The sequence below is a fragment of the Felis catus genome, chromosome C1 (assembly GCF_018350175.1).
Source record: "Felis catus isolate Fca126 chromosome C1, F.catus_Fca126_mat1.0, whole genome shotgun sequence".
In the NCBI taxonomy this organism is placed as follows: domain Eukaryota; kingdom Metazoa; phylum Chordata; class Mammalia; order Carnivora; family Felidae; genus Felis; species Felis catus.
In genome coordinates, this window is record NC_058375.1 from 7,419,698 (window position 1) to 7,427,448 (window position 7,751).

General features: G+C 48.6%; 1 long non-coding RNA gene across 1 annotated transcript; it reads right to left on the minus strand.

The window, feature by feature from the left end:
- Positions 1 to 380: 380 nt before the first annotated feature.
- On the minus strand, positions 381 to 7,728 carry LOC123379467. The gene is made up of 3 exons (XR_006583901.1): positions 7,655 to 7,728; positions 4,844 to 5,036; positions 381 to 683 (listed from the first exon to the last, which is right to left on the minus strand). It is a non-coding gene; the product is annotated as an uncharacterized LOC123379467 (long non-coding RNA).
- Positions 7,729 to 7,751: the final 23 nt, after the last annotated feature.

Sequence of the window (7,751 nt, forward strand, 5' to 3'; positions counted from 1 at the left end):
TACATGTAAGAGCTAAAACCCTAAGAATTCTGGAAGAAAACATAGGAGAAAGTCTTTGCAATTTTGGGTTTGGCAAAGGTTTTTTAGATATGTCACCAGCTGGGGCGCCTGAGTGGCTCAGTCGGTTAAGCATCTGACTTTGGCTCAGGTCATGATCTCATGGTCTGTGAGTTCGAGCCCCGCGTCGGGCTCTGTGCTGACAGCCTGGAGCCTGCTTTGGATTCAGTGTCTCCCCCTCTCATGATGCCTCTCCCCTGCTTGTACTCTGTCTCTCTGTCTTTCAAAAATAAATATTAAAAAAAAAAATTAAAAGTTTCCTCTTCAGGAGACACCATTGAGAAAATGAAAAGACAAGCCCCAAACTGGGAGAAAATATCTGTTGGTTGTATATCTAATAAATAACTTTTACTTAGGATACACAAAAACTTTTAAAACTCAGTAAGACAAACAATGCTATTTAAAAAACAAACAGGCAAAAGTAGGCTGTACTTAGTGAATGGGTTCCAAAGAATAGAATATGGAAAGGAGTAAAGAAAGAACTTTATGGTGGTGAGGCTCGATAAACACTGCCTTGTCTAGTGATTGGGACTAATATCATCCCTGTCGATAGCGTGTCCCTCTGGTATGATGTCAAGAGAATGGCACTTTACTTCCATGGTATTCTTCCACAAAATCCACAACCCCTGTATAACCAAGAGAAAAAAATTTTTCAATCCAAATTGAAGGACATTCTATAAGATCCCCAACCAGCATTCCTCAAAATTGAAGGTCGTGAGAGGTGCCTGGCTGGCTAAATCAGTGGAACATGTGACTCTTGATCTCGGGGTTGCGAGTTCAAGCCTCACGATGGGTATAGAGATTGCTTAAGAATATAATCCTTAAAAAAAAAATCAAAGGTTATTAAAAATAAGACCAAGAAATTGCCACAGACCAGAGGAAACTAAGAAGATGTAATGACAAAATGCAATGTATTCTGGATAGGCCCCCAAACAGGAAAAGCATATTTGTGGAAAATGTAATTCTCTCTTTTTAAAAATTTTATTTTAATGTTTATTTTTGAGAGAAAGAGAGACAGAGTGCAAGCAGAGGAGGGGCAGAAAGAGAGGGAGGCACAGAATCCAAAGCAGGCTCCAGGCTCCAAGATGTCAGCACAGAGCCCGACACGGGACTCAAACTCACCAACCGTGAGATCATGACCAGAGCTGAAGTCTGACACTTAATGGACTGAGCCACCCAGGCGCCCCGGAAAATGCAACTCTAATGAAGTCTGGAGTTCAGGTCACAGTATTAATGCCAGTGTTGGTTTCTCAGTTGTGACAAATATGCCACGGTAATGTTAAGATGTTAGCCGTAGGGGGAAACTAAGCTTACTCTCTGAACTATCTGCAACTTTTTAAATAAATCTATTCTAGAACTTATTAAAAATGTACAAAGAAAAGATCTGAATGGATATCTCACCAGATAAAATATATATGAATAGCTAATAAGCCCTTGAAAATATGCTCATCATTATTAGCCATTAGGGAGATGCACATTAAAACCACAATGAGATGATACCATTTCACACCCACTAGGATGGCCGTCATCACAAAGACAGAATCAAATGTTGGTGAGGATGTGGGAGAACGGGAACCCTCACACAGTGCTTGTGGGAATGCACAATGGTGCGGCCACTTTGGAAGTAACTTAGCAGCTCTTCAGAAGTTAAACATGCACCATATGAGCCAGCACTTTTTCTCCAACGTGTCTACCCAAGAAAAATGAAACCATGCTCCCACACTTGGTACGTGAATGTTCAAAACAAGATTTGTTCTTTATGTATGGTCCAACTTAGAAATAATCTAAATGGGGCGCCTGGGTGGCTCAGTCGGTTAAGCGGCCGACTTCGGCTCAGGTCATGATCTCCTGGTCCGTGAGTTTGAGCTCCGCGTCGGGCTCTGTGCTGACCGCTCAGAGCCTGGAGCCTGTTTCAGATTCTGTGTCTTCCTCTCTCTCTGACCCTCCCCCGTTCATGCTCTGTCTCTCTCTGTCTCAAAAATAAATAAACGTTAAAAAAAATTTTTTTTTTAAAAAAGAATCCAAATGTCCATCACCAGATAAACAAATTATGTGGATAAACAAATTACACACAGAGGAATACCACTCAGCAGTAAAAAGGAGCACGCCATTCATACATGCCGCAACATGGACAAGCCTCAAAAACATGCTAAGTGGGGTGCCTGGGTGGCTCAGTCAGTTGAGCGTCCAGTGTCGGCCCAGGTCACGATCTCACGGTTCGGGAGTTCAAGCCCCACAACGGGCTTGCTGCTGTCAGCATAGAGCCTGCTTCGAATCCTCTGTCCCCACTTACTCTGCCCCTCCCCACCTTGTGTTCTCTCAAAAATAAACGTTTAGGGGAGCCTGGGTGGCTCAGTCGGCGCCACTTCAGCGTCCGACTTCAGCTCAGGTCATGATCTTGTGGTTTGTGAGCTCGAGCCCCGCGTCGGGCTCTGTGCTGACAGCTTGGAGCCTGGAGCCTGCTGCAGGTTCTGTGTCTCCCTCTCTCTCTCTGCCCCTCCCCCACTTGTGCTCTGTCTCTATCAAAAATAAACGTATAAAAAATTTTAAAAAAACATTTAAAAAATAAGAAATAAATTAAAATTTAAAAACACAACTGTAAACCAGACATTTGACAGCAACAGTTGGTGGCCATCTATTAACTATAAGGCACAGGAAGGTGATAGACACACTTGGGAGCAAGACTGATGTGGCATCTATGCTCGTGGACCTTGCTTAGGGCGCCCAGAAGGGATGTAGGACAGAGGTGGTGACCGTGGGGAGGAAGACAGGATGCTTGGGGTGACAAGCATTTGGATCAGGAAGACGGAGATTGTGAGAGTCATGGGTATGTCATTGTCAAATGGGAAGTTTCATAGCAAGCAATTCAAATAGTGGGGCATTTTATCGCCAGCTGAGTTAGAACTCCAGGAACCACTCAGAAGTTGTGCAGCAAGCTGCAAAGTTGCTTTTCTGCCTCTATTCCCAGAAGACTGCACCAGGAAGCCTGAAGAAATGTGGGTGTTTTGTTTTTTGTTGGTTTATGTTTATTTTTGAGAGCAAGAGAGACCGAGCACGAGCAGGGGAGGGCCAGAGAGAGAGGGAGGCACAGAATCGGAAGGCTCCAGGCTCTGAGCTGTCAGCACAGAGCCCGACACGGGGCCCAAACTCGGGAATGGTGAGATCATGACCCGAGCTGAAGTCAGACGCCCAACCGACTGAGCCACCCAAACACCCCGTGGGGTTTTTTTTTTAATGTTTGTTTGTTTATTTATTTACTTCCTTACTTATTTACTTATTAAGAGAGAGAGACAGAATCCCAAACAGGCTCTGTGCTGTCAGTGCAGAGCCCCACGCAGGGCTGGAACTCACGAACCATGAGATCATGACCTGAGCTGAAGTCAAGAGTCTAGATGTTCACCTGAGTCACCCAGGCACCCCTGATATGTTCTCTTTCAGTCCTATTCTCCACTACAGTTTGTATCTCTCCTCTCTGTGTCCTTTCTGTAAAAAAAGACAGAAGCTGGCATACGGGCACTCAGTCCAGACACAAGCCCTGGTTTGAGTCATTTCACCCTAGAGCTACCCTCTGTGGTTTTGTCGCTCCTTATATACACACGAGGAAACTCCTGAGACTTGACAACTTGCTCCATACTGCACAGCTAGAAAGAAGTGGAATGGGAGCAAGCTAAGGGCAGCGTGACCCCCAAACCCATTCCTCCCTGTCTCTGTCAAGCAGCTGCCGAGAAAGACAGATGTTCCACGTCATTTGAGGAGCCATCTGATCTGACTTCTGTGATAACGTGCTGTCCTACCACTGGGTCTGTCTCTGGACCCCAGGTTCTATTGAGAGGGACCCTGGAGAGCATCTGATCTGTGCCCAGAGGGGCAGTTCTAGTGTATGTCTCTGATTAAGCAAGTTCCACTTCCCTGAGCCCCAATTTCCTCATCTCTAAAACAGGGGTTGGTTTAGATGAGTGGTTCACAAACCACCGGTCTCAGACCCCTTTACATTCCTAAAAATGACCGATGATACAAAGAGCTTCTGTTTATGTGAGTTTTATCAATATTTACCAATTCATTGACTTTGAAGCTTATTTTGAGAGAAGACAAGGGAGGGGCAGTGAGAGAGGGAGAGAGAGAGAATCCCACGTAGGCTCCACACTGTCAGCACAGAGCCCGACACGGGGCTCACAGCCATCAGACCATGACCTGAGCCGAAATCAAGAGTCAGACGCCTAACCGACTGAGCCACGTAGGCAGCCCAATATTTACCATTTTAAAAATGAATACCAGTTTTTAATAACAGGTTCCCAAAACAAAAGGAAACTCAGTGATCTGTGTTATTGCCTGGCAGTTCTGCAAATCTCTCTAATGTCAAGCTCGCTACAGTTTAAGACCGCCGGATTCTCTCATTTGCTTCTACATGTAACCTCTTCCAGAGCACATGTCACAGAGCCTCTGGAAAACGCCACTAGACACTCGTAAGAGAATGAAGATGAAAAAGACAAATCTGATCCTACTGGTGCTATGGAGAAAGGTTTTGTCCCCACTTCTCCCTGAAAGGGTATGAGGGACCTCCAGGGGTCCTAGACCACCCTTTGAGAACCGTTTCAAAAGGTGGCCCGTGCGCCACCTGCAGTCAGAACCCACTGGAGGGATAAAATGCACACTGGCCGGCGTCCCCCAGGTCTGTGATATCCGAATTCACATTTAACAAGCCGCCTCGAACACTGGAGGGTGGAGACACTCGGTTGGGGGAGCCCCACGATTCCTACCAGCCTGGTTCCTCCAAAACTACTGTCACCTGTTTGGGCAGGGCCGGGGCTCAGGCCGCGCAGGGCTTTTGCCTCAACGGTGACCAGTGACGGAAGGTCTGCCCTCCCTGGTTTTGCTTGGCTCCGCCATTTCCATAGTCACTTCCTTCTCCCTTTAGGGAAGTGTTGAGGGCAGCCAGGCCCCTTGCTTGTAGCTGTAAGATAAATTCTGGGCTTTCTTGGCTGAAATTAAAAACACAAGAAACAACAGGTGTTGGTGAGGAAGTGGAGAAAGGGGAATCCTGGTGCCCTGTGGCGGGAATGCTAACTGGTGCGGCCGCAGTGGAAAACAGTATGGAGGTTCCTCGAAAAATTAAAAATAGAACTACCCTATGATCCAGTAATTCCACTTCTGGGTATTTACCCCAAGAATAAGAAAACGCTAATTCGAAAAGATAGAGGCACCCCTGTGTTTATTGCGGCGTGATCTACAATGGCCAAATTACAGAAGCCTCCCTAATGTCCGTCGACTGATGAATGGATAAAGGAGTGGTATATATACACTGGAATACTATTGAGCCATAAACAAGAATGAAATCTTCCCATTTGCAACATGGATGGAACTAGAGTGTATTATGCTAAGTGAAAGAAGTTAAGTCCGAGAAAGACAAATACCACAGGATTTTACTCGTACGTGGAATTCAACAAACAAAGAAAAACAGAGACTTAACCACAGAGAACAAACTGATGGTTAGCAGAGGGGAAGTGGGGGTGGGGATGGGTGAAATAGAAGACTAGGAGAGTAGTACGCTTACTGTGGGGCACCTGGCTGGCTCAGTCGGTAGAACATGCGACTCTTGATCTTGGGGTCATGAATTTGAGCGTCATTTTGCAGGTAGAGATTTTATTTTAATGTTTATTTTTGAGAGAGAGAGAGAGAGAGAGAGAGAGAGAGAGAGAGAGAGAGCGTGAGCAGGGAAGGGAAAGAGAGAGAAGGAGGCACAGAATCTGAAGCAGGCTCCAGGCTCCCAGCTGTCAGCACAGAGCCTGACACAGGACTCGAACCCATGAACTGTGAGATCATGACCTGAGTCGAAGTTGGACGCTTAACCAATTATTTTTTTTTTTAAGGGTACATTTATTGTGATGAGCACTGAGTAATGTACAAAATTGTTGAATCACTACATTGTATACCTGAAACTATTAACAACAAAGTATGTTAACTGTACTGGAGGTTTTTTTTTTTTTTTTTAATTACTAATGTTGAACCAAAAAATAAGATAAACTCTGGGCTTGCCTACAGTTGTCTATTTCTGTACCCAGGAAAAGCAAGAAGGAAAGAAGGAAAAGGCCTCACGGGACAGGGACTTCTCTTCCTCAGGAGGAAGTGCTGTTCTAACCTTGGCCCCACCTGGACATTGTACAGTGAGTCAACCTCAGAATCCATGAACACCTTGCTCAAGGGAGAGTATACAAAAGAAAATTGGACTTTTCGGGCGTGTAAGCCCTGACTGGTACAAAACAGGCAAATATGGAAGCGACTCAAGAAAAAGAACAAATTCATAGAAAGAATGCCTTTAGTGAAGAAAACCGTACAGATAAATATTTACATAGAAGATAAAGTAGATCGTGAGTTTTAAAATTTTCAGAGATTCCATTGCATTCAAAAATACTGCTACTGTGATTTATTCATACCCAACTTCCAACAGGAAAAAAACTACCATAGTGGGTGGGACACAAGCTCGCATGGAAATTATCGTACCTGTCGAAATCTGTATTACGAAGTAACCTGTGCGCTTGGTGTGATGGAACTAGCCTTGGCCTTGAATCAGTCACAACTGGGTCACCAACTACCCACTAACCAGCTGTGTGACTTTTCTATCGGGTGAGCACTTACTATGTGCAAGGTACACGTGAGATGAAATGAAGGATTCATGGAAACACAAAAAATCTTAAATGTGCTGGAGGCGCCAAGCCTGGTTCAGCAGCATCTGCTGTAGGAGGCGGGAGGGTTCAGTGCTGGGAGAGGAAGATGCCTGGAGCACCCGGGCACTTCTGAGAAGGCCTGCGGGGCACCTCCAGCTCCTCAGCGGGTTCGGGAAGTTCAACGACGCGACTTCCATCACCCCCGCAACAAGTTCGTTCCCAGCCTGCTCTGCGCCCGCTGCTTTTCCTGCAACTGGGGCTGCGCGCTCCCCGCGCAGGGTCGTGGGTGGGGTCCCACATTTCCTGGCACCCGTTACTCCCACAGGCCGCAACGAGCCTCGGTCCCCGACGGGGTCGCAGGCCGCGATGGGAGGGGCGAGGGGCACTCGGACAACAGGCGTCCGAGTGCCTGGGACCCTGGAATGCACGGCCCGACGTGAGCCGCCACCCTTCCCACCGAGCGGAGCCCCGGCCCCGAGCGTCCTCTGCTCTGGGGTCCGGGTGGGGCCGCCCGCCGCCGCCCCTCCGCCAGCCCCGGCGACCCCGCCGCGCGCCCGACACCCTCCTCGGTCCCGGGGCCTCCTAGCTTACGCCCCCTCCCCCCAGTCGCTAGTCCCTGTCCCGGAGCCCCCCGCCTCGCCCCACCCCCTGTACCAGTCCCAGGCGTCCCCCGCCCTGCCAGCTCCGCTGTCCCTTGCGCCCGCCAGCTCGCGCCCCCCGCCGCCTTCACTTGTGCCCCCGCCCCCTGCCCCCAGTGCCTGTCTCAGGTGCCCCGCACCCCTCCACTCGTGCCTGCGCCCCTCCCGGCCCCTTGTGCTAGTCCCGGGCGCCCCCTGTGCCTGTCCCAGGAGTCCCCCCCCCCCCTCCACTTATGCCCGCGCCGCGCCCAGCCTGCTGTCCCGGCCCCCAGAGCCTCTCGCCCAGCGCGCTCCTACCAGTCCCCAGCGACCCCGCCCCTTCTGCTTTGGCGTCGCCATCGATGTGCTCTGCGCTCTCCTGAGCCGGCCCCAGAAGTGGGCGGGCCTGTTTGCC